Raw genomic sequence first — 25,920 nt, 5'->3', positions numbered from 1 at the left:
AGACTAATTCTTGGCGCTGGGCTGGTGTTGCCAAGAGCTCCGTTTTCCTTCTCTCTATTGTTGTCAGGAGGATAGAGGAGAGATAAGGGCTGAGCAGGGCTCTGTATAAATGGCCCTTCCTTAGCGTGTTTCAGTTTAGCTTTCACTGACTGGGGCCCCCAAAGTACTTAGCATGAGTAAAGTTTTCAAAAGCGTGAGTAATTTAGGAGATTAAAAGGCATTTTCAAAAGTGTCGACTTTTCAAAGTGCCTAATTTCCTGCGACTTTCAATGAGGTTTGGGAATCTTAAATCATCTGGTTGCTTCAGTGAATAGCACTGTTGATTGCAGTGTAATGCATCATCAGCTGGGATCCTGCTCATGTCAGAGGTCAGTGCCAAGTGACTCTCAGGAGGGCGTGCAAATCCCCATGGCTGAGCAATCCAGGGAATCCAGCCCCTTCCCAGAGGTGCCTTTGAGAGCACAGAGCTCCTCTAAGTTTCTGGGCTAATTGCAAGGGGATACTGTGGGAGGAGTTCACTTAGGCTCCCTTTTCAACTGTGGTTTCATCAGGTTTTAGTGAGAGGTGCTGGATCAAGTTTTGCTCTTGTCCAATTTGTGACCTTTTTCCCCTTTTCTTAATTTGTTGCATATAACTTTCACTCACATGTCCTGTTTTGTGGTAGGAGGTTCTCCATATCTATTTTTTAATAACATATAGAGATATAATTTAATGTATGAAAACTGTGCAAAAATCACAGGTTTCCTGGTTTTGCCTTTGGTCTTGGAAAGGGTCATGTGAAAGACTGACTCAAACTGCAGGCTCACAGAGGGAGAGAAGAACATGTTTAGGAGTAAGAAGGGCTCAGCATTTGCATTTGGATGCATGTCTTAGGGCTTCAGAGCTCTTTAGACTCCCAAGTGGAGCAACTTCGAAGTTCAAAGCGGTGTGATTTTTGGCAGGTTTTTTCCCTAAGACTTCTTCAGGGCATGAAATATTCTGCCCTCAGTGCATGTACATAACTCTCATTGGCCTTAAAAGAAGTTACATGCCTACATCAAAGGAAGGATTTACCCCATAATGATTCATCGTGAGCCTGACAGGCAAACACAACAGTGAGAGCTCACAAGCCAAAGCTCCTGAGCTATGGGGACGGCAGAGTTCAGATCTCTGCCAATCAGCCACATTGCTGCTCTGATTTTCAGCAGTTTTTAATTTTTTTTTATTGTTTTACTGAGGATCAAACCATGTGTGATCCATCTGGTAGAAGAAACGGTAGGGCTCGAGCAGAGGAGATAGCCCCTTCAACATCTTATGTGGGAGTAAACCAGGGTCAAATTAAATTGTGGTGGTTTTTTGCCTGGAAAGTGCATCTCCCTATCCCTGGTGCTGCACTGGAGACACAGAGCCATAATATTTTAAAGCAAATTAGAAAATACCTTTTTATTAAATGTGGTTGCAGAAAGTCCTGGGAAGGAATGTGTTAATGACTGGTGATTGAATGCAGTGGTTTGCAAGCTCTAAGCAGCTTTAGTGTCTCCTACCACAGCCCTGATTTAAAATTCATAAATGCTAATCCTCCATAATTTACGGTTTAAAAAGCAGCCCCACTCACAGGCCCTGTGGCTACAGCTCTGTCAGAGTAATTATGCCGCCAAGCTGAAATTGGACTACTAACTGAGATATTAAACAGGGTAGGAAATCCTCTTCCCTGGCAGCCTACCCAATTATTCCAAATAAGCAAACAGATTAGTGAGTAATTTTCCAGTTAAATCTGGTGATTGGTGCCAGAATTGTATGTTAAATATTCAGAAGTAAATAGATTAAAGATGAAATGTCCCCTTTTCTCAAGCTTAATTTAGTGTGTATATTAAAACTTTTTAGGGGGGAAAAAAAAATCTCCATTGAAGTGCAATCCATTTGCTTTGAAAACAGAACCTTTCCTGGCTTGTTTGCACTTGGGGCAGCGCGTTCATTATCTGGGGCACGTTGTGCCGAGGGAACCTCGTGCCACATTAGCCACAGTGTCGGTCCTGCTGCTCCTTTATCCCTCACCTTGGAGGAGCCTGCTGGGTGGCAGTGCTGTGAGATGCACGTGGCTCTCTGGGGATCATGGGGACAGGATCCCACCAGGGCGCTGGGACACGGGGCTGCCTGTCCCCATGGGCAGGACAGCAAAGGGTTTGGAGGGATTAACAGTAAATGTGGGCATTTCTCATTCATTCTGAGCTTGTTTCTAAATTCAGCTGGAATTTCCCCACTGATTGGCCCAGGCTGACTTTTTTACCTTTCCAAATACACCTGGTAATAAAGTGGCTGGGACACAAAGTAGAGGGAAGATGGGGGCAAAAGGAAGGAAAACATGGACTGGATGCCCAACAGACACAGGCAAGAGGCAGGGGAGGATGTGGGCAGCTCATCTGGAGCAGCCCAGGAGCACAAGCAGCAGGTCTGTCCCTCTGCTGCCCTCACACCACAGGCTCTGCATGGTCACCTCAAGGAACTGTGCCCTGACTGGAGAGTCAGGCAGCCTTCAGCAGCTGAAGGGAGCTGAGCTGACACCTGAGCCACTCCAGAAAGTGGCTGTGGTTGTGCCCCTCTCAGGGAGCAGGACCAGCCCCTCTCCCCAGAAGGGCTGCCGTGGTAGGGCTGCACAGGCCTGGTTGTTTGCTGCAGGGACCATGAAGGCAGACCCTGGGAAGACCAGGTGGTGCACACTGCATTTTAGAACTCCAAAATTCTTTCTCAAAGTGAGTCTGAAGGAAATGACTTTGCATTCATGGATTAAAGCAAGGACTTGAATTGCTGGAAACACACATGTACATTTCAATGTGCAAGAGCACAAATGTGCATTTGAGGAACTGGAATTGTTTTAGCACCTGGTGGAATTTGCCTTGAAGTTGTTTCAAGGATCTCAAACACTATGAACAATGTTTTATGCCATTTCTGGAGGATTTTCTTTCCAGTTGCTAAAAGCTTGTGGTGCTGAGGAAGTGAAGAGTCCTCTTAGTTGGCAAGTGAAGTGGAAGGAGCAGCACCTGCTTATCAAGAGATTGGGGTAGAGTAGTCTTGGGGTCAAAGAGCTTCAGACCCACAGTGTTAGTTATAACTTGGTCTCTTAGGCAGGTGAGAGGACCAGTTCATTCTTAGGTCTGAGTTAAACATTTTCAATGTTTTAAATCCTAATACATTCTCTGGAGTGAGAAATGTAGAGTTTTATGAACTTGCCAGCATTGACTGCCCTGCAATACAGGAGATACATCATCTCCATTCCTCCTGAGAACTTCCAGGGTTTGGGGATGAGTCTGGGTCCCTAGGCAGAATACCTTGTTCACAAAAAAGCCAGCAGATGTTAGGTTTGATGGGGGATTTAGATCAGCTCCCTCTCATACCTGGGCACAGTGGGCTGAAGGAGGCAGAAGCTTCCAAGCCACTGGCCCACAGATTTGCTTTTCCACTGGGAAGTGCAAAAGCTGCAAGTAGGTAATGCTGAACACATGCCTAGAAAGGATTAGCTGAACTCCTGCACATCCCAGAGGCTTTTCCTTCTGCTGCATCCTCCCTGGAGAGGCTTTTTCACCTCAGCCCTCTGCTGGAATGTGCCTTAAAGGCATAATCAAGCTCATAAAAATTAAGTGGTGTGCAATCGTTCAAACAAAACAAAACAAAAGGACCCTAACTAAATTTTATTCAATAAATTCTCTAGAATCACTCTATTTGTGTTTTTTTTATTAATGTCAGAACTCACAGCATAGTTTCCCTTTCTCTGTTTCAGGGGGCTGTAGGGGCTTTTGTTAGGGTTTGGGATTTTTCCACACCGCTACACATGATGACATTTTGGCTTTGAATTGAGAAGAGTTAAAGTCAAAACTACAATTTATTTTCTTTTTTGGCTTATGAACATCCTTTGGATCAAATCTAAAGGCTTACCTGTTCAAAGCTGGAATGGATTGATAAATGTGAAGGGATCCAGGATGAGGACAGAGCCCTGTGAATACCAGGTAGTCAGTTACATGACAGTAGTTTTCTAACAATGTACGATTTCTACCTTTCTGATAAGTTCACTTAGTAGTGATAAAGTTGGGTTTTCTTGATTATTCTTATTCTAATGGTAACAAAATGGGAGAATTTGTGCCATCCTGTCTGATGCCACAGATCCTTTCCACACACTCTCACTGCCAGAATGGTTCAGCATGCGCTGCACATTTCAGACCTTCCTTGTGCTGAGGGAGAGTTGTGAGTCTCACTGCTTCAAAGTGCTCCAAATGTCAGTGCATTCCAAGTACCTCATGTCTCCTGCCTGCTGCCCTGTCCCTCTAACCCAGGGATTTTTCAGTTTTTCTAAGTGTGACAGAAGTCACTCGAAGGATGACATTCACAGGCAGGTTTGGCAGTTGGGTCCTTCTTAGCAGAAACCTTGTGAGTCTCCTGCACAGTAAAACAAAATGTTTTCAGTTGGTTCTTGATCCTTTAAAATCTTCTCTGGATGTATCTTGCTTTCAACTTGCCTGTTAGATCTTTGTGGCCAGCCTGGGTTTATGTACATTTGATTAATTGTTCTGAGATTGTGAAAGGCCATCACATGGGAGCTAGAAAGTGAGTGACTGTGAAGGAAAGATGTGGAGACAAAATTTGACATGATGGCGAGATCAAGTATCCATTCCCCAACTGTAGTTTCTGTTCCTGCCTCTGTGAGTGGCACTTTCTGAATACTCTGAGCAGTCTGGATTCCTCTTACTGGTTTTGCCCATTTTAGTCACCAACCATTGTGAAGAATTTATTATTAGTCCCTGGTTTTGTTTATTCTTAATTCCCAGAAGTACAGTGTTTGGTGGCTGTAACCAGTGAATTCTCTGCAGTAAAAACACTGATATTTCTGTCCTTAGAGTTGCCTATATTCACTCATTTTTAAAAAAACCTAAAATCTTTCTCACATGCTTCCTCAATGATATCCTGCTACAGTGAGTTCCAAAGGTTAATTATACATTTTGCTCAAAGCTACTTCACTAATAGGGTCCTCAGGATGAGGGTTGCTGACCCTTTTAAGCCAGTGAACTAAAGCAAACACCAAAACACTGAGGCTGCTAGCTTTGTGGGTGGCTATTTGTCTTTCTTGGTTCCTTCTCATCAGGGCAACCTTCCTGAATCAACCTTCCTCTCAAGAAGATGACCAGACAGTGTCTGCTGGCATCATGGAAACAGGGATGCAGGCAGTGCTTTCATTCTTGATTATCCTAGGAGTCAGTATTTTGGTTTGGAGAAGAGGTTGTGCCAGGATCACCTTTCCCCACTGCTGGCGACCCCCTCTTGTTCTCCCCTGGAGAGCCCTGCCGTGGGTGGGCTCAGCTGAGGTTCAGGAATGGCTGGGAATGGCCAGTTCTGTCCACTAATGCATTCCCTCTGTGCTGTGTTTTAAATGTTTCTAAAGGTGAACGGAAGTAGAAATAATTTTGGAAACTTGGAATAGAATGCCATGAAAAAAAGCGTTCCTTAAAGGAATGAAGAGCATGTAATTTAATCTGTGTTTGTAGCATTTCATCTTAAAACGCTGCTATCTTATGTATTTTATGTATCACTTTCCCTGAAGAAAGCAGATAAGGGCATCCAGTGCTTCAGCAGCTCCTGCCAGTGACAGTGAACCTGAAATGGAACTTTTACGTGGCTGTAAATGAAATACAGGTGGCCAGGACACACTGTCGTTAGCTAAGGTGTGCCATGGCACTGTGAGGGTTTTAAGGGAGCCTTCAGGAGGTGGGATCAGCAAGGGTTTCCAGACTCTCTGCTGACGTTACCTGGATGCAAGGACAGCTCAGACCCCGTGGCACATGTGGTGCATGCAAGAGTGCAAATTTTCCACTTTTTAACTGGTTCTGTGCTTACAGGAGAAAAAAGTTTCTAGAATAGCTTTTCTGAACATGAGGCCAGTCCCAGCCAGGCTCTCTTTCTAACATACATGATGTAAAATATAATTCAAGAGGTGAACTGATGTTTGTCACACTGAAGAGACAAGTTTCATATTTCTCCTTGAAATAGGCCTCTGGAGCACTGTTGTGTCTGAAGGCTGATGAGGACAGGTTCCAGGCTCATGTATCTCCCATTTAAGACATCCCACTGTCCACCCAGGAAAAGAAACCAACTGGTAGTTCTCAATTACCACATAAAATTTATAAGGAGAGATGATATCTCTTAAATAACTGGGTCCCAGACCATTTAGGGCACTACAGACTTCAATCAGTGCCTTGAAATGTATCTATAAGCAAATAGAGCCAGGAGTGTTTTGTGCTATTAGGCCACTTCAGCAAATCACTTAAGCATTACTTAACACATGCTAAGTCTACTGCACCCAAGGCAAATTCTGAATATGATAAACTCTTTGTCCATAAAATGTCCCCCTCTGGATAATGCAGCACCACTTTATGGCTAAGGGTGATTGTGTGTCTGTCTGTCTCAATGAGAAACAAACCCTGGTAGTAGAGCTGTTGTGCTGTACCTGCATTGTTTGTGTTATTAGCCTGCTAAATGCATAAATCTTAAATGATAGAATTTTGTAATATACAGTATAACAACTGGCAAGTGTTGGACATTTATTTTCACAAGCGAGGGAGTGACCCATAACTCACATCCATCACAGTATATGAAAGCACAGCTCACTGTAGTACAGCCAGCAAGGAAATCATTCACACACAGGATGTTATTCACTTCAACCTTTCCCCTTTTCTGAAGGCAGTCAGCATCTATATGTCTGCTGCTGCATGCTCTGTGTGCTGGCATAGATGTATGATGGCATCACAAAAACTGGAAGGGGAAGAAATGAGATAGGAACAGAAAGGGGTGTGGGCAAATGTTGTCTGAGCTGATAGAAATTTAAGTGGTCAGGCTTGTCAAGGAGAAGGAAAACTGCAGGGCTGGAGAGTGACTGAGATTAGAAGTGACTTTTGGAGAAATGGGAGCTGAGATAATACCTTTCAGTTCAAAAAAAACATGGGTGACGGCACAGGGTGAGCATGGGAGAGCTGGAAATTAAAACAGTACATAAAATAGAAATGTATTTGATGTAGGGACAACAAGATATGTATCATCCTTTCAATTCTGGTCTGGTTCCTCTGTCATTATTCCCAAATTTAATGCTGTACTTTTCAACAGAGCCTGTATCCTATAGCAATTTCTGTGAAAAATCCCCTTCACAAAATGGCCAGAGAAGCTGAAGAGAAACATTAATATTGGGACTTCATCAGTTCTTGGCACCTACCTGCTTTCACCAGGCTTGCATACCCACTGTGCACTCCGCAGAAAGTCTGTGCTGTGGGAATGGTGAAATTAGCTTTAATTGGTTGTATACTGACCACACCAAGCTACCTACAGAAGCTGTGCTCTGACATTTCTCTGCTAGAAATGGTGCACAGCAAGATGAGCTCTGTCCCAAATTTCTGAACAAGCAGGGGAGGCAAAGGAGAAGGTTTGGTTATTTCCCAAGAGCAATGATTTCATGAGCTTGCCAAGGGACAAAGAGGAATCATGTGCTAGAAGGAAGAAATGTGTCTGGATTTCCCAAACCCCAATTTAGCAGTGTAGCTGTAAGATATGCTTCCTTTTTACTTGCATGCTGTTGTAGCAGGGTTGCCATTCCATGGTTTGTGCTTGGATAGATGGTTTGGGAGATCCCCTGGGAGATGGAGGAAAAGAAGGCTGCAAATTCAGGTAGCTTAAGTAGGAGAGAAAAAGTTTCTTGGTAGGCAAGTTGAAAGCTGCTGGCTTGCTTTTAAGAATAATCACTCTGCAGCTTCTGACAGGGCTTAGTTCTGGGTTTCACTCTCCACTCAGGTCCTAGCCTGTGGCACAGGATACAGGTAATAACCCAGCACAGCTCAGACACAAGGGATCTCATGTGCCACACAGCAGGAGCAGGGGGAGCCCAGATATTCCTGACCTTGATGCTGAGGCAATATTTTTGTCTCAGGACCGACTTCCTTTGCAGAGAGTGTAACCCTTTTGTCATCTGCACCGTGCTCCCCTTTGTCATTGCACTGCTGGACTCACATCCTTGAACTTAGAGCACAAAAAGCCCTCTGGTTTTTTAACTGATGGTTTGTTTGTTTTTCCTCTTTGGTCGATGCTGGGATCAGTGATGTCAACTTGTTCTATTTGCTTTGACAGGAAAATGTTTTCAGAGTTCATTAGGATGGCATCAATTCTAACATTTGGCACACGAACATTTGATGACCTTCATGTGGGGGAAGAAATATGTAGGCAAAACTTTCATCAGTTTGAAAAAACACTTCCACTCTACACCATTCCAATTCATGAAATGCAGCTTCAACCACAACTTTTGTGCAGTCCCTGTTTGTGACCTGCCAGTGGGCCCCAAACTGGAGACTGGTTGGAAGCACCTCAGACAAAGTCAGGGCTGAGGCTGCAGCTGGACACAGCTCTGCACTCACCTGTAGGGCAGGTGCTGCCAGCAGCCAGGCTCCTTGCTGCTGCTGGCTCAGCTGCTAGAGGCAGCCCAGTGGAAAGGCAATGGCATCTATGCCTCCAAATGCACAGCTTTCCTAAAGCTCTCCTGATGGTTCCCTGCAGCGAGAGGATTTCATTTGGCCACTTTGGGCTCATTTTCATTACAGGGCTCATTAAAAGAGCTGGCCTGGCTGGCATTGCAGCAGCTGAGCTCTGGGCATATCCACAGGAAAGGAAGAGCAGGTGTTGGCTCTTCCCTCCTCAGGGCCACCTGTCCCATGCCAACAGAGCCTCAGTGGGAGGGAAGGAAAATGCTCATGGCTTCCCATGGCCTCTGACAGTGAGGGGCCAAGTGACAGAGGGAACTTCTGCAGGGAAGAAACCTCCTCAATAGTAGCTGGCCTGAGTCCACCATATTATTCTCACTGACCACTTCAAGAGCTGCTGACAGCTTCTGGTTACTGTCAGCCAATGGGTTTAGCAAAGACCAGGTAGGAAGTGAGAGCCCATTTTTGGCCATCATTTGTCCTTTGAGCCTTCCCTCTGCCTTAGAGCTGTGTAAGTCCTGCCAAACAGTTCTGCTTCTCCCAGTGCCTGTCTCCAGCCCCTTCCTCTGACCTTCTTAGCTCTTATTTCCTTTCTTTTAGGATTCACTGTGTCTTTATGTTTTTCTCTCATATCCTGTAATCAAGTAAAAGGTGTCTCTGTGGACAGAGGGGATTTGTGCTCAGCCTTTGTTTGCTCTTTCCTGACAGTGCTGCCTGCTGTAAGAAAAGCCAAATGCAGCCCATATGTTGCTGTGCTCCCCTAAATTACGGAGGGTGAGCATTTATGGCTGTTCTCACTGTTGCTTTCTCCATACTTTTCTAAATGATACGTTTTCACAAGCAATTACTGAGATAGGCAGTCAGGACTGGTTTTTGAGGTGTGTCACTTAGTGGCCTGCACATAAAAATGGGAGACAGGAGAAGGAGGATGGCAGAGGTTTAATACCATGCCTTGCTTAAGAGAATGTCCTTCAGGTGAGCAGAACCCTGCACCTTGTAAAAGTATGACTTTAATTTTGCCTTTCAAATACGAACTAAGCAGGTCTGTCAACACATACTGTGTTCTTCCTTGTCAAACCATTTCACTTAGTCTGTCAGCTGTATACAGCTTAAGAGGCATGTCATTCCAGCATTATTATAGCACTTTTAGATTTGTTTTTAGATTGGCTCTGTATCTGCTCCTGCAAAAGGTGTAGATACAGAGATGACATGGGTTATTTATTGTGTTACTGCAAAATGCTGCTTGCTGTTTTGTGGTAAGCACTGAGCAACTCCATTTCAAATAATGGGCACTGCAGAGTAATAATCCTGTACTGCCATGGTAATGCCATTGCCATACTTTGTCACACCAGTTGTGTCAGTGGAGCAGAGTGCTTTCTTCACTGAGGGTCTCTATGCTCTTGCACTTCATTTGAAGTTTTTTATTTTTTTTTCCCCAGGAGATCAGGGGAAACAGAATTAAGACATGTGGAGAAAGAACTCTGATCAACAGACTCTGTACTTTTGTTTTTTTCAAAAAGTTGCTTTACATATTCAAATAAACAGTGTTTAAGCTGTTGATGACAGTTTAACTACTTCATCCCAGAACGTTTTGACAAGTGATTCTCAGAGTTTTGGTTTCTCAGGATTTTGATAACCCCCGAAAAGCATGAACTGAATTTATATGTCACATGTTTAATTTATTTGAGATGCATGTATTATGTTGCAAAAGCAATAAGGACAGGGTGATACACTCCATGTTTATGATCATCAGGTTCTTCACTGTGTCATTACAAGAGGAAAAATGCTCAGAAATACAGAGTATGCAAAGCACTCAAACTTTTTTTGCCAACCAGTCTGGATTGTGATTTGTGCAAATTGTTGGTGCAATTTCCCTGTGGCTCCACGGAAATGCACAGAACTGAACCTGTTCCCAGGGCAGGGAGCCTGAGCTGCTTCCCTGGTGCTTGCGCTGTCCCCACGCTGGCTCCTGGCCACGGACTGTGGCACAATGGGATGCAATGTTGCCTGGCTTCTGAGCAGCAGTGAAGGACAAAGGTAGATCCAGAAATGGACCTTTCTCCCCAGAAATGCATGATTTTCTGGCTGTACACATTCCTCAGTACTGTCATCAGAAATGACACAAATGTGTAAACTGATCTTCACTTTAATACCAAACTAGACCGAATACCAATTGCAGACCAAATGTTTTAAGCAAAATTTGTTTAATCTGTTTTGGGAATTAGGTGTTGTCCAGTTTTGGATTACTTCTTTTTCTCCTCCATTAAAGCAGAAAAAAGATGGGGTACACCCTGTAACTTCCTGGGCTCTTAAGCAAGAAGTAGGGAAAAACACAAGCAGAGAATTGCTTTTGTGAAGCTCCTAGGCTTCATAATATATTTTGCCCAAAAAAAAGCTCATATTTCAACATCATACCTCAAAACCTTTTGAATATTACCCAGTATCTGTTTATTGGTACTTTTGTAATGAGTGCTTGATAGAACTAGAATCACTGAAATTTGGAATTAGAATATTAGAATAAAGTATGTTAGAAGTGTTGAAAAATCCTCCTTTAACTTATTCAGCACTCAGGATATTGCTATCCTATTTCTACATCAGAATGCCGCTTATTTGATTTTGTAAAAGAGCTGTTTCCATCAGTACTACAGCATATGTCCTTAATAAAGTAAAAGGAGCTATTTTATTTTACTAGTTATTATATCAACTTAAAACATGTCAGTATAAACTCTTATTTTATAGTAATGCTGTATAGGTACAAAGGAAACCCCACGCATTCTAAATAAATTTGACATTTAGTATTTCCTGAAGTTGATTTTTTTTCTCCTAAATAAGTGGTATTGTGAATATTTTTCACAAAAATCCCCAACCCCACCCCCCAGAAAAAAAACCCCAAACCAAAATTCCAAACCTAACCCAACATTTGTATATGTTTCATCTAATTGTGAATTTGTGCTTTTAAAATATTAAAATGTCCTCTAAATTGAAAAAATCTAATTTCAATGAATCAAAGTGCTGACGATGGAGATCATGGGTCTCTTTTCAGACATTCCAGGGTCAGAGACCCAGGCCAGAGGGTCAGGTGTGATTTGCTTAATCCATCCTTAGTTGCTCCAACTTTCTTCTGATACTGGACAAGTAGCATCTTTCTGATCATTTGGGAGTTTTAGCAAGTATTTAGTGTCCGACTAAATAGTTTTTAATTTGGCAGATACAGCAGAGTCTGCATCCTGCTGCTTTGGGGAGGTGGGAGACAGGAGCAGGCACCTTTTGTTCTGTTTCTCCCCAATGGAGAGGGGAAAAAGGGAGGAGACCTGACAGCTCCTTACAGTGAGAGGGAGATGGAGTTGTTTCAGGAAAAAAAATAGCCTCTTCTGCAAGAATGAGGCGCTAGGAAGACAAAAAAATAAGCATTTTCAATATATTACAAACAAAATTATCTGCCAAAAGGGCAAGGTAATTATCTTAATGTGATTTTTGACCAAGATAAATTCACATTATTTTATAAACTGGGTAACAATTTGAATCTTATGCAAAACCTAGAAATAAATCTAAAAAATATGATAATGTAATAAAATTGAAATTATTAGCAGTCCAAGTGGCATACTTGAGGCAGTAAAACCTTTTAAGTTCCAATGGAAAATAGGCTAGTAAACCTGGAGTAAGTTACTCCACTTTAATCACTTGATAAATAGCTACAATGTTTGGAAGAATTGATAGTGTCATTACAGCAACATCCCTTTTTATAAACAGCCTGGTGCTGATTTGATTCTAATTGCTGCCAGAGGAGCAGTATCAAAGCAGTGCTGCTCCAGCAGTGTAACCTGCGGGGTGAGCGGGAGCTGAAAGGAACTGCCTGGAAATGAAGGAAGCCCAGGTTTTTCAAAGGCACCAGTTCTAATTCTGGGAGTGATGGAGGAGGGCTGAGTAAATTTGGTGCTGGGAGAAACTACAGAGGAAATACTTAACGAAGGGAAAGCGTGGAGTTGACAAAACAGGCTCCTCTGAGTGCACAAAATAGAGGGAAAACAGTGGGAGAAACTGAGAGGTTTGGATGTGAATGTGTGTTTGATTTCTCATCACAAAGAATTCCCCTGCTGGGCCAGTGTGGCCCTACTGCAAAACTGCAGCTATGGCCTCCCTGATTTCAGGCACCAAAGACCTAATTTTTAAGACATTCTTAATAATTACAGCATCTTTGCTTACTTGTGGGAACTGCATCCTTTTGCCCATGAATGCACCAAAAAAAATTAAGACTCCTTCTGCAAAATGCATCTTTAGCAATCCTCTGGTTTTGCACTACAGATCCTGGATTTTACCCTTCTTGAGTACGGAGTAGGTATCAGCATTGTACTGCTGGCTGCTATGATGGTTGTGGGCAGTAAATTTACATTTGTGTGGAAGAAAAATCAGAACAAATGCTTCTAGGCTGGGTCTTCTTCCAAAAACTAACAAGAAGTTGTCTTATTTTGGGAATGGTAGGAAGAAAAGCAGGGCTCCATAAGGAGAGAAGAGGAGGAACATGTTTAATAGTTCTGTCATGTTAGCAACAAACCCCAGAATAAACAGAAATGCCAAGGGGAGAGGTATTTATCTTTTTAAACAAATCATGTGATAAGCTTCTCCCATAGATTGGGGACTAAGTGAAATATGTAAAATAGCTTATTGAAGAAAAAATTGCTTCAAGTTGGACTGAATGGCTCAAGAGATTAGTGATGGGATAATAGCTTTTCTCCACTTAAGTGGTAGACCAGTTCGAATCAATTCCAGGTCTCTAGAGACTGGAAGGTGTTGCTATCCTGTTACTCCTCTGCAGTTATTTGAAATGATCTTGTGGTCTCAATCCCACTCTTAGTTGCCAGAAAATTATCCCCAACCCAATCAGCACTGAATTGCTTTGAGCTGACTGTTGTCTCCTCCCCATAAAGATGCACAAATATGTGTGTGGGAATGGCAGCTGTTTTATTTAGCACCACGTTGCTGGTCAGAAATATTTTGTCTCCTGTGGAAAGGACAGATTGCGCAGCAGAAGAGACAACTTGGAATATGATGCAGTGTAAAATCATTCTTTAAATAACACCGTGGTTCATTGGTTTAATGTGGATTTCTTGGGAGGACAGGGCTACTTTTGGACACTTCCAGCTACTTCCTCACTTGCACCCAGAGCCTGCTTGTTAGCCTGCAAAGGCTGTGTCATGACTTTCCCCTACATCCATGTAAAATCACAGAGCAGGGCCACAGCTTGGAAAACAGACAGTGGTCATAAGGAGCAACTGGAAAATTCAAACTGGTGGTGTGCCCTCCAGGTTTTTTGAAGCATCTATTTAGTGTGTGAAGCTGGACCAGGGAAGTGATACTGGGGACTTGCCAATGTATGGCAGCTCACAATCTTGCCTATCAGTTCCAGTCTGTAATATTATAACAACTGAAATAGCAGTCATTGATTATTCTGCCTAATGCAAAGATTAAGCAAACAAGCAAAGAAGCAATTCTCACCCAGATGAGGATGATTTGGATCTTTTAGTGGCTATAACAGTAGGTCTAGAGCTAGTGAACCACAGCAGAATTCTTATTACCCAGTGTACCAAGGAAAAAAGAGACCTGGGGTTATTAGAGAAGAATCTCAGCAGTTTTGTGTGTATAACTGCTTGGAAAAAACAAATAAGACATTATGACAGTGTAAAGGAGTTGGAGAATTGAAATCACATGGCTATAGTCACATTTTCTATGAAACTGATGTGGAACAGCATCACTTGCAGGAGAAATTTTATTTTTGCCTTAACGCGGACAGCTGTAGGTTTAAGAACGCTTATCAGGGTGGAAGGCTAAAGGGGTTAAGGAAATAAGGCATGGCAGGAGTGACCTATGGGAACTTTCATTATTATATGGAGCCTTGATGAATGAAATGAGAGGAATTGCTCTCCACCATGAAAGGCTGAAATGTCGAGGGAGCAACTGCAAATTAATCTATTAAGAATAAGTAGGAGGCTGAACAGTGTGACTCAAAAGGATGGAAATATACGGAATAAACTGCAATGTAAAATCACAATGATTTCTAGACCCAGTTTTAAAGACATCCATCTACTATTTTTACCATGAAACAGGGATTTCTGTATGTGTGTATATGAGAGGCAAAGTTTAAGCAGATTAAATTGGTCTCTTTCTTTTCAGGTACTCCCAATATTTGTAATGACCAAGTCTGAATGAGAAGTTGTGTTCTGATTTGGGTGACTTTAGCCAGAACAATGTGTCAGGAATTTTTCTGATTTTTTTTTTTATAAGACACACAAATAAAATGCCTCACAGGCAGTTTTCTGTGTGAAGGTTTTCCTGTTTTGCTGTGACATTTTAAACTGAATTTAGTGTTTGTAAAAGGTACTATGTGATGACATTGTGTAACTGAAAGCCTCTTTTTATTGACAGGTCATGAAAACTCAAGGCTGGAGAAATTTCTCTGTGTCGGACTGCAGAGTTACACTCCCCACAGCCTGAAGGAATGAACTTCCAGGAGGAAAAATGGTCCACATCAGTAAGTCCAATTTGATGTCAAATGTCGCTGCGTGGTTGTTTTCAAAGAGCTCGTATCTGAAGGATGTGGAGAGAGGCATGAAAAGTTACCCAACTGCCAGGACCACACGTTATTTAATCTGTTCCCCAGCTGTGGTTTCAACTTTCTGGAGTGTCAATGCTTTGTCCACTAGTGGCTGGAGTGAGGCTTGACCCAGGTTACCAAGTGAATGTTGATGGAGCTGATACAGCAGCAGGTCCCCAGCTCCCCTTGTGGTCCTTGGGAGGTGAGGTTCTGTTTGCTCAGTGCCAATCTTTAGGCCTCAATGTTAATCCTTTCACAAAGCTCATGTAGTTTCAGACTTCTACCTTTCCCAGCTTATTATAGCCCAGGAAGATGAGATGTGACTATGCTGAGATACAACCCCCAGTGATGGCACTTTATAATTCTGTATAACTGGAGGATTGCTATTGTAGGCAGAGAAAAAGGCAATAAAGCAGCATTGATATCCTGCCTGCCCTCTTACAGGAGTTATTGAATCAAACCTACCAGAACTGCCAGACAAACAATTTGCAGCTGCAGTCTGAAGCCTGACAATGACACAGAATCAAAAAGAAATAGTTGGAGTGCATGGGCTTGTGAACTCCTCTGCGACCCACCACAGCAGGCTCCCTAGGATTGTTCTCCTCTTTCTGGTCCTTTGCCTGTACAATTCCTTCTCTTTCCCTCCCTTTTCCTCTCTCCCATTTTCTCTCCTACATCTTGCCATTTTCAGCTTTTCACACCTTTTCCCTTCCTTTTCTTTCTGTCTCTCATTGCCTCACTATTTCCTTCTCTTGCCTCCAACACACCCCTTGCTTTTTACTTTGTGAGTTCAAGTGCTCTCCTGTGTTCCTCATGTCTCCATTTCCCCAATTCTTTCTTGGTTTTGATTAATTTAGTTCCCACCCTCTCCAGTTTCCCATAGTCTTTCACATCCTCCCTTCCTTGCTATACCTTTTTTTCTGTTTCATTTATCTTTTCATTTGATTGTTGAAACCCATTGTTCCTTCTTTTCCTGCCAGCTCTACTACCTTTCTTGAGCCACATTTAGCCAGTGGCTGAGCTCTATGGTGCTCTTACCCCTCAAATGGTGAGGATTTAAACATTTCCTGTGCACTAGGATTTCCAAAGTGTCAATCCAGCTCAGCTAAGGGGAACTGATGTGGTTTGGCTCTAACATATATGAAGAGAGATATTACAAAAGCCAGCATAACAGTAGCACTGACCAATGCTCTTGGGCTCCTCACCCTGCTCTTGGAGTAGGATTCTTATCAAAGCTTATCATATTAATGGGTTCTGGATCAGACCTGCAAGTAATAGCACCCTATCAGATTTCTGTTCTTTATTTCCATAGAAATCTCAGTGCTCTTGATTTCTTGTAGTTTTTGCATTGGCTCAGGACATTATGTTTCGTTTGGGTATTTTTTTTCAAAATAATTATTCTAAAATACATATAATTTATATAGGTGTCAATGAAAAGGCACCATACTATGAAATATATTCAAACTCATATATATGTGTATGTATATATATATATATGTATGTATGTATAAAATTCCTAGTTTTTGGGTGCCTGTAAAAGTTGTCTAGTATTTTGGGAAATCTTTTGTCATTCCCTTTCTTCTCTCCTAACCAGTATCTAACCATTAGCCTTCTAAACTTTAGATGTTCAGTCATCTAAATGGGTAGCAGGAGTGTTGATAGTACAAAAATCCTATTTTTTAATTTTTTTTTACTCATCCTAAGTTACAAATTCAGTTTTTGAGGGTATTTTCAGTTAATTTGTTTTGTTTTTATATTCCTTCATTTACTTATTTTCTCTATTCCCTTTGCCCAACAACTTCAACGTGGAAACATTTTGATTTGTTGTTCTTCATGACAATATTTGGGGAGAGCTTATAGCATCCTTCCAGTACTTAAATAGGTGCTTACAAGAAGGATGAGAAGGGATTTTTCCCAGTGATAGGGAGTGATAGGACAAGGGGGAATGGCTTCAAACTGGAGGAGAGTAGGTCTAGGTTAGATATTAGGAAGAAATTCTTTACTATGGAAGCAGTGGAGCACTGGAACAATTTGCCCAGAGAAGTTGTGGATGTCCCATCCCTGGAGGTGACCAAGGTTGCACAGGACTCTGAGTAACCTGGTCCAGTGACCTTTAAGGTCCCTTCCACCTCAGGTTGTGATGCACTGAGTATTACCCCACTTACTTTCAAAAGATGGTGGATCTTGCTGGTTATTTCTATGCTTTATGAGAGCCCCACCGTAAGGTGACCTCTTGAGAGGGGGCTACTGCCAATGCCAATTTCCCTCCTCTTCCCTGGAAGGCTCTGGAGATGTCTGAGGAAGGAGTTAGGGTGCTCACCATCCCATAGGTGACCATGAGCAGGCTCAGGAACCAAGCCAAGCTCTGATGTTGTTGACATGACACCACCTTTCCTTCTGTAAAATTGTCTAATAGGAGCATGAGAGAAACCCCTCCTTCCTCTTCTCTTTTGTCTGCCTCCTTCTGTCTTTCCAGCTACTGCTCCTGTGAAGTTCAGTGCTGGTGGCAATTGGAGAAAAACAGTTCCTGGCTAATCCAAACCTTTCTGCTCTGATTGGATTTTTCTCCTTGTGTCTGCTTCTTTATTTGATTTAAAACCTTCAACTCCTTGAAGGTTTTCCATTAAGATTTGGAGCACAGTTTGGAGTGGGGGAGCAGTCAGAGCATTACCTTAAAAGTGCCAGTTTATTTTTAGCTAATGGAAGAGGGGGCTGATTGGATTAGGCCAGTGATGCGAGCACCTGGTGCAGGCTGCTATCAACACATCAACACTGGAAGGATTAAGTACACTTCCTTTCACTTTCACTCACCCCTTTTGCCCTCTCCTGCTTTGCCTTTCCTTATCTAGTAAGTGACACTTGAAACAGCAGCAGCAGTGCAAATTCTTGGCCATGTTCTAGCCCTGGTCAATGCAGGAGTAAACCCTGCAGTCACTCCTGCTGCTCTGCATTTGCCACCCGACAGCAGTAGATGCTCAGGAAGACCAAGGGGTAAACTTTTAAAGCTTCAGCCTGGGTTTTAGCCATGTGATGGCTATTAAAGCAATTGGGAGCCAGGTGGCTAAAATCCAGTGCAATTCTTTGTAATGGTACCCCTGAGAGTGCCCATCTCCTTTTAGCACTGCTATTGATTAGGCAATTCTTGACTTTGAGAAACAAAATTGGTGCGTGCATCAAGGTTCTTTTCCTCAATTTGGCCTGGTTTGAAATTAATCGTTCACCCCTGGCCATTATTGCAAGCAGCCTTAAGCTTTGGTAAATTTCAGTGTGATTTAAGTCTTCTATCCCCCTTCTCTGTGGAGGGCTGTTGTTTACTCATCTTTGCCAGGACATCTCCAGAGTGTTTGGTCTTTACCCTCATCTCCCACATTGATCCTGTTATCCTTTCCAGTGTGACTGTCCAAGCTCAGTAAAATGCTGGGGGCTCTATTTAATGGCTGCACACAGTGCACAGCAGGCAGGATTGAGGCCAAGGGCTGCCAGGTTTTCAGGAGGTGCAGTGCATTTTATGAGGTGTAGACCCTCTTATGTTCTAGCTTGTGGTCCAGCCCCTGCCTCTGAATGGGTGTGGAGCTCTTAGAGGGAGCACATAACCCTTGAGCAAGTTGCTCCTAAATTCAGAAACAATGAATTTTCGATGATTTCTAGGGGCTGAAGGGCCACACACAGGTACATGAATGTACACTTATGTTTGTGAGAAGGTGAAAATAATTGTGTTAAAAAAAAAAAAAAGGGAGGCAGTTCCCTCTTATGTTTTGCATTTCCCTTCCTTTATATTCCCCATTCGTTCATATTTTTCTAAGGTGTAGGAAGATTTTTCAGCATGTTGAATCATTATCTGTGGAGAAACAGGACAGGTTCTGTATGAAGATGTGCCCTTTGTTTTGGGAGTTTAATGCATTACAGTAATTTATGTGGGGTTTTGCATCTATTACTTTTGGATGTTCTAGAGCATTCTTGTGAGCTAAGTATTGCCACAAGTGACTGGCATTGGATAGCTTTTTCCTGCAATAAAAAACAAAGTGAAAGCTGGGCTGGACCTAGGTGGAAAAAGCTCTCAAGCCATCCAGTGCTTCAGCAGTCAGGTAAATCTGTGTGAAGGCTCTAGAGCCTGCTGCTGCATCACATTTCTCAGTGCTTCCCATCTCCTCCTTGTAGCCCCCTTACTACTGTCAGTAACCAGGCCAGAGAAGGTGGTATTTAACATTTCTGTGTTGCCAGAAGACCTTTTTTGGGATGTTTGGGTGTAGGGTGAGATGAAAAAATTGGAATTGGAGATGGAAAGGAAATTCACTGACTTCAGAAAAACCACTGTTTCTTATTCCTGTTTCTGTTCAAAGTGGGAGAAAGCAGCTCCTCAGTGTCACAGTAAACTTAGGAAGTCCATCACCCCCTTGCCAAAGAATGTTGATTTAGGAGCCCCAGGAGCAGTTTTATAAGACATCCCCATCTGTTCTGAGCTGGGAGGTTGTCAAAGCCCAAAACATTCTGCTTGAACAAGCTGTTGTATTCCAATGAGGAGTTGTTCCATCTGAAAATTCGCAGTCAGTTCTACTGAAAATTCAGCTCATGAGCTTAGTTTGAAAAGTGATGCCAAGATTACACGGACAGCATTGCTGTAAGACTGAGGAGCTCCAAGAAAAGGAAAAGTGTGCACCACCTTTCCTATTCCAGTCAAGTTCAATGGAAGTTTTTCTGAAAGGATATTTTTAGAAATCCTAGCAGAATGACAAATAATTCCAAGATCTGTTAAATATATATATACACATATATAAATATAATGAAGTGATAGAGAGCACAAATAGTGCAGAAACATGAATATTGAAAGCTCCAAGGCAGATTGCTGAAGCCTGTGTAAAAATACACGCACCTTTGGTGGTGGAGGCCTTGCCAAACTAATTAATGAAGCATATGCAAACGTTCTACTTTGCAAACATACTTTGTGTTTCATTAGATTCTCAGAAATCAGCATAGGGAATCTGAAGGAAAAGGTATTTGATCTTTAGGTTTTTGTTGTTGCAGGAAAACACATCCCTATGTTGTTTTACATTCACAGCTGATGTTATGTCACAAAGTCTGATATTTGTAAAGAGCTTTATAAACCTCCTCTGTTTTATTTGAGGTTTCTCAGCCACACATCTGAAACTGGTGGTTTTCCACAAATATTTTGAGTGGAAGTAGCTTCTGTGCATAGAACTAAACCAGATATTCCCCATGTAGGTAGCTCCTACCACAAGGGAGGTGCTGCAAACACGAAAATGCTGAAGGGCAGAAGGGGAGCTCCTTCTCCCAGAGTTCACTGAGCGGGCTCATGATCTGTGACTCTCACTCTCTTCTGCCAAGTTATTTCTGTTTTACAGACCAAGATAGAGGGCCAAAGGGATTGGGAGAACAGAGCTGTGCTTTGATGGGGAGAGAGGAGAATGTGCTGTCTTCAAACGGCTTCTACTTCTTTTGTGTTGTGCTGTCCTTTTGAGCCAAATCACCAGTCGTTTTTCCAGGCTGGGGAAAGCAGCAGGGATCAATAGTGAAAGGAAGGAATTAATACCAAATTTGGTTCTACCCACATTGTAATCCTGTTTATTTGTAAAGAACAAACATGATTCCATTGCCTTTCCTGAGCATAGGAAAGATTCTATGGTTAATGTATTTGTGATCAGAACTTAAGCATCCCTGAGCCAACATTCCTGTCTACACCTGTCTGTAATTTTTGGGTTTGTTTTCCCCCCACTCTAAGTGTGTCTGTCCTGCCTGTTTCAGCCTTGCAATGCCAGCTTGGAAGGTAGCCTTTGGTTCAATTGCTGCTTAACACGTCCTGTGATCTCTTTGTTTTGGTTAATGGCTCTGGTTGCTTCATTTCTTAAAGGACCTTACTTTTTCCTATATCTTAAATAATGGGCTGTAAATGTGCCAAAAGATCTGAGCATGGCTTCATTAACTCCTTCACAGGAAAACGTTTAAGTATGTTAAAGTATTAATTGCAGTATAAAAGTGAGAAACAGTTGTGTCCTGGTATCCTTTAGCTAAGATAAAACATTGCTGCTTCCCCTGACCTCGGAAGAGCAGCACCATTTTATGTCAAGAGAAGCTGTTGTCCATTAGCAGTCAGCAGTGTTGGCTCTTGACCATTGTTTTTCTTTCCCTTGCTCCCTATTAAAGCAGCTTTGGTCCACACATTCAAACACAGGCTGAGGAGAATTTATTTATTTAGGTTTTTAGTTCTCTATATGGAAAATCTTGCAAGTAGGCATCACCTGCCTCTAGAACTGAAGTGACTTTTTGTGACCAAAGGCTGCTCTTCTCTGTGCCAGTTTTTTCTCCCTAGGCAGCAAAGTTCCTCAGTGACCTCTTTAGCATCATTTCACGGCATCAAAGAACGAATGAGTCACAACCACTCTGCTCAAACTGGTTTCCTACCCTCCAATCTCAAAGCATCTCTCAGTAATGCAGGATGGGGATGTTTCTTGATATTTCTGTCAGCAGTTCTCCCCAGAAACCACAAAATATAGCTCCCAGATTGATCCATAAAACTGAAGTTTTTCCAGAAATGCTGGGGGGAAACACCTGGGCCTTCTCATCCCCTAAGATGAGGAGCAAATGTACCAAGCCGTGTCAAACACTCGTGACTTGGTTTTGCCAGGGGATAGTTCAGGTGGTTTTGTGCCTTCCAGCATTCCAGGGCTCCTCAAACCCTGGAAGAGGAATGACAAAGCAAGGTGACAAGGCTGAGATACCAGGCTGGTCCTGAGGCATCCAGCCCAAAGGATGGGAGGCAGTGCCTGTGGAAGGAGTGTGTTTAAGAGAGGGGTGGTATCTCACAGCTTTTGTGCCATCCTGTGTGTACATTTCCTTTCAGAGGGCCCAGGAGCTTCAGCAGGGTGCTCTGGGAGGCATCCATGAAAATGTCATCCCTGAAGCATGAGGGATGTGTTTGAATGACACATTGCAGTTCTCAGTGGGGGAGTTATAGTTTGTTTTCCTGTGGAATAGAATACCCAAGTACAGAATTAAATCAGCATTTGGAAAACATTCTGTCCCTCTCTACCCTGATTTTCCAGAGCTGCTTTTCACTGCATGCCTAGAAGGTTCCATTCAATTAGGAAATGTAGAAGTGCGTGTACATGGTTTAAAGCAGTGCATGGGAGGCTGTTCTATTTTTCAAGCTCTTAAAAAATGTGACCACAGAGGATATCAACACAGATTTGTGGGATCATCTTAGAAAAGGTTGAATATAAAGTTTTGTTTGCAAATACATATGCCATCAAAACTTGATTTAGCAATGCTGTTTACCATTTGATCAGATAAAAGAATATTAGCTCTTAAAAATGAGACGCAAACTGAATTCCCTCTTCAATGCAGTATATAACTATTCCATATTTCTCTGGGAAATATAGCTCTTTTTTGTCATCCAAACAGACACATGCAGAAGTAGCTTTTGAACTCCTTCCCATGACAGTAGTTTAAAACAGCAGAGGTCTACATGTAAAGAAGGTTTGAAATGCCTTGTGGTGATTTTTGCTTTAGTGGCTTGAATGGCCCTGCCTGCAGCTCTTCCCCTGCTCTGCTGCTGGGATTACTGACCAGCAGCCAAGCAGGGACCTCTGATGCTGAGCCCTGATGTGGGGAGGCAAAGCCAGGGGCTGCTCTGCAAGGGCTGGGGGTGAGTAGCTGGGACAGCAGTACCTTGAACCTGCTCAGCCACATACCCAGGGGACTGTCATCATTGGGACTGCAGCTTTGTTTCCAAACAGAGACCCTGTTCAAATCAGAATAAACCTCTCGTTTCCTATTGTCTGGTGTCTTGCAATGGAATAACACCAAGCTTGATCCAAAGTTCACTCCACTGGTGTTTTTCTTTTGGCTGCCCTGGGCTCTGAAAGAAACCAAATAAACAGCCTGTGAGCAAAATTGTAGAGAATGATCAACGTGCAACAGTCCTGCTGTGTTTGCCTCATGCCGTCAGTCATTATGAAAGCTGCATAATTCTGGAGCAGGACAGCAATTTCCACACAGCAAATTGCAGATTGTGTTTGCCAACCCACAAAAATCATCACAATATTTGCTTTGAAACTTCACAGTGCTATCAAGGGCAAATTCACTTTATCTGTACAAATGGACCCCTCGAGAAAACTTAGATTACACATGCGAGGAAGAGCAGGCAGAACTTGGCTCTGGGCACGAGAGAAGTAAATCTGGCTTCCTTCTGTGGTGGAAATGGGAATAAGTAAGCACAAAGCTGGGGAGATACATAACTGCCAAGTTCCAGGCAGAAAATGTCAATGCAACTGAGGTAATGGTTCTCTGGCTCCCCAGATTCATACCTTGTTCGCTTTCCTACCCAGGTCCTTCGGTAAAAGCAGGAAAATCTGCTTTTCTGCAGGTTTCTTGTGAAGTACAGCATCTTCCAGAGCACCTCTGTGCTTCTGCAGATCAAATTTATCAATTTATCCATGGTGTGAGTGAACTCATCACTGCCGGAAACAGCCCCATTTTTTCAGGTTAGAACCATCAAAAAACTAGTTTCTGTGCTTTATTATTTTATTTGGGTTATCAAAGGAATTTAAAAGTTTATGTTATTATTCAGCATTGCAGACATCACTGAGTTTAGTCTCAGTTTTAGGTGAAAAGGGTTTTTTTTTACATTCCACCACCTATCTTGATGGATTCTGTGTGTGCCAGAGGCAGTGGTCTTAACCCTGGATCAAAAAGTAATCTCTCCTGCTTCTGTAAAACCTTTCCCTCTAATTCTCTCTCTAGCAAATTATATTCTGTTCTTTGCCCTTGAATAATTTTAAAATGTATAGAATAAAGTGTGAGTGTGGTGGTTCTGTTCCATTGAGTGACACCTGGTAATCAAAATACTGCATTCATATCTTGCTGCAATGATCTCATTCCTACTGGGACAGCACTCCTGCTAGCGCAGGCCCGTGTTGTGTTCATCCTGTTACAACCAGAGAAACTCATAATGTAGACAGATAAGAGCTATACTCATTAATCTATTAATTGCCTATTGTCAGTTGTCAATATGTTTCGCTTGATGGGAAGCAGGAAGATTAGCTTGTATTGTGAGGGTGTCGTTCTGTGCTTTGTATTACTATTATTTTATTTTGAAATGTGGCATGCTAGGAAATTACATTCAAGCTCGTGGTGTTTCAACCGAACAGAGTAGAGCTTGCTGCTCTTTGGGTTCCTGGAACCAAAAAAGTGCCATTGCCCAAAGAAAAAGGTTTTTTCAATCAGGGGACCCTGAAAGAGCTGTGACTGTGTTGAGTAACAAGTTTTTTTATGATGGGCATTCAGGACACTCTTAAAATCAACACAGCCTGAGCTACCCTGATTTCCCAGGGAAGCTGAAACTCTGTGGGGACTTCATTGTTCGCTGGAAATTTGAGACTGGTTTTGTCTGTGACTGGAGCTGCTGGAGCAAGATTTTATTATAATTGTGTGACCTTTAATACACCATGAAGAGGTTTCAACTTCTCTATTTTTCTAGCCTATAACAAATCAAATGTTTTACTATAATGTACAGTCGCCAAGTTTACACTTTAAGAAGGGTGATTTTCAAGGGCTTATCTCTACAAAGAACAGTGGAGCAGAGACATTTTCAAAAAAAAAAGAAAGAAAGAAAAAAGAAGGGAGAGGAATATCATAGAAGCACTTTATAGACCTATTTGAATCACAGCTTTAAGTCATTTATATCATGGCCAAAAAGCCCATCCATGTGTGCATTTAATAATGATGGCCAATTCTGAACGAAGACTGGAAATTTTCTTCTCCATGGCTTGAAGCAAAAAACCCCTCACTGTTTCTGAGTTGGTAACTTGACCTGTTTGAATTATTTCATTACTTGTGAGACTGTCAGCCAGGTGGCCAGTGTTTAAACTCCGAGGACAGATCTGGGAACTGGTTTTTGTGGAGCTACCATGGTGAGGAGCAGCTGATGATTGGGCAGCTCAGGCATTTTCTAGGCAGCCTTAGGCAGCTCTGTCTGACAAATATCAGCTCATCCATGGGGCAGGGAATTTTGCGCCATCCATGCACAGATGTTAAGGACACAGGCAGATTTTCCATATTATCCAGGACATCTATTAGGTAGTACATGTCTTAAGAACCCACATCTCTTGATTTTTACCAAGTGAAGTATTTTACTACTTCAAGGCAGCCAAGATGTGTTCACTCTGGCTGCAGTAACCCCAACAATGGATATAGGAATCCATTGGAATAGGAATTCCATAAGAATTTACAGGATCTGTTATGATTATCAAGGTTGGTCACATAGACCAGTGTTTAAACAGATGCATTTTCTCATGATGTGTGTATGGCACCAGGGCTTTATTTCAGATTTCCAAGGGGATAAAAAGCATAACTGAAACCCACATGGGTCTTTCAATATCCAAAGAAATTCTGTTTTCTCTAGCTGTTTTACTCTTCTGGAGTTCCTTTATTCTGTGAAACATTAAGGAGGAAAATATATTTAAATTATGTGAAATTATATAAAGGAAGAATGGAAGAAAGAAAAAAATCTTCCTTTTCACTGAAAATGTGCCAAAGCCCTTTAAACTGAGGAAATTACTTTTCTCAAATATCATTAATGTTTTAACTTATTTTTTGGAAAGCCACAGGCATTACAATTTTAATCTTTCTCATCTCATCTAACCTTCTCCAGAAGAGAAGGCATTTTGGAACCTGACACAAGAGCAGAAGGCAAAGTAGGAAAACCAGAAAAAGAATGAAGAGGAAAATCTCTGGCTAGCATTCAGATATCTGTATTCACTGGACACCAGTCAGATATTTGTATTCAGAACCTCAAAGGTAGCAAATGATAGAAAGGTGTGAATGGAAGTTTAATGC

At 42.3% G+C, this 25,920-nt stretch overlaps 1 long non-coding RNA gene across 1 annotated transcript in view; it reads left to right on the top strand.

The window, feature by feature from the left end:
* Window positions 1-25,920, top strand: part of LOC113459224 (uncharacterized) — a 310,290-nt gene that overhangs the window by 206,462 nt on the left and 77,908 nt on the right. The window contains exon 20 of the long non-coding RNA XR_012580874.1: window positions 14,901-15,006. This is a non-coding gene — a long non-coding RNA (uncharacterized LOC113459224). The remainder of the gene's footprint in view (window positions 1-14,900; window positions 15,007-25,920) is intronic.

Source organism: Zonotrichia albicollis, chromosome 6 (assembly GCF_047830755.1).
Source record: "Zonotrichia albicollis isolate bZonAlb1 chromosome 6, bZonAlb1.hap1, whole genome shotgun sequence".
Taxonomy (NCBI): domain Eukaryota; kingdom Metazoa; phylum Chordata; class Aves; order Passeriformes; family Passerellidae; genus Zonotrichia; species Zonotrichia albicollis.
Note: the sequence above shows the minus strand (reverse complement) of the source record. Positions and strands in the feature narration are given on the sequence as shown.